At 44.0% G+C, this 1,536-nt stretch overlaps 1 pseudogene; it reads left to right on the forward strand.

Moving 5' to 3' along the window:
• Nucleotides 1-354: 354 nt before the first annotated feature.
• Nucleotides 355-1,244, forward strand: LOC146783458 (uncharacterized; annotated as a pseudogene).
• The last annotated feature ends 292 nt before the right edge of the window (nucleotides 1,245-1,536 follow it).

Genomic DNA, 1,536 nt, shown 5'->3' on the forward strand with positions numbered 1-1,536 from the left:
TACTCCTCTACACCCCGGCCCCATGATTGTCAGGAAAGGCCATATTTCCAAGTAAATGGCTCAGTCTACTTTCATGGTCATTGAAACCACGGTACTACATTTGGGTGCAGTGCTCTTTCTTTATGGAAGGGAAACCAGACTGATAATAGCACAAGACAAATGTGACAGGCAGTGTGGGTTGAGAATATATCTAGGCTACCTTGGGTAGAAACACCTACAACTCTTCAAGCAGGTAGAAAATCCATTCTTTTCTCTTTGTGTTTCAGGGGAAATGGAACTGTCCTGGTGTGAAGGAACATCAATTACAGTGTCACAAGATATAACGCCGCCATGTGATGGGGCACCTCCAGCCTAATGGATTTTCATTGGAACTGTGGCGCGTGGCTGAATACGCGACTTCCTTCTGGATCGGAAGGACTGTGCTCTGTGGTCACTGTACACACTCCCTCACAGGTGATTCTAGGAGTCGGCATTTCCGAACTGCATGACCATCCAATAAGCCGTCCAACGACCTTGCTGTACCATCATCAAAGGAAGAGAGTTACAGAGCATTGCAGTACTACAGCCTGGGAAGATCTCCCACTGGAGCAAAGGTTGTTCAATGACGCACAAATCTTCTTCGGAAGCATCCTTACGTTTGTCCAAGCAAAAGCAAGTACACGTTGGCTTCAGATTAACTGCTGGGAGTTAATGAAGGCCATCAACGCCACTGAAGATGGCTTCAACGCAATCAAATAAGAGTTGTGAGCAATGAGAGTAATGATTATGCAGCATGGATATGTGTTAGACTTAATGACGGCTATGGGAAGAGGGGTATGTGCCAAGATTCAAACTGCCTGTTGCATGTATATCTCAGCCAATTATGCCAACAATGGAACACGAACAGAGGCCATACAAACTCTGCGACTTTGCAAAAGAAGATGGTGGATGAGGGAGGTGCCCCCAACAAATGGTTTGCAGGGTGGATCGCTTGGGTACCATCTTTGATGTCAGGACTATTTACGGCACTGTTGTCTGTTCTTGTGATATTGCTCTTGATGTTCTGTGTCATCCAGATTGTCATAGGATGTTCTAAAAGGGTTAGTCAGATGTTAGGCGGGATGTTCACAAATAGGTTGGTCAATGAAATGCAGGACTTTGAGGAGAATGTATGCACATTGATAACTCCAAGCAAAAGGGAAGGTGAAGAAATAGTTGAAAAATCAACTAAAGGGGGGAATGTTATAGTGAATGTCGAAAATTAAAAAGACCCACTCATGTCAATGCAAGCATCATCAGAAACTGGTGTACAGATGTACGCGTTAAAAGAGAAATATAGGCCTTAGCTAGTAGAATAGAAAGCAGCACAAATGGAGTCAGAACCTGGGTGAAGGGAAATAGAAACAAGCTTCAGTTGAATAGAGAAATATAATTAGACACAGCAGAAATGGAAAGTTACAGAACTGCATTGCGAGAACACATCTCTGAGAAAATATGTAGATAAAGTAGCACAGAGGCACAGGATAGGTGGGAGATCAGGCCTTGTAGGGCAGTAGA

Source organism: Triturus cristatus, chromosome 11, assembly GCF_964204655.1.
Source record: "Triturus cristatus chromosome 11, aTriCri1.1, whole genome shotgun sequence".
Classification (NCBI taxonomy): domain Eukaryota; kingdom Metazoa; phylum Chordata; class Amphibia; order Caudata; family Salamandridae; genus Triturus; species Triturus cristatus.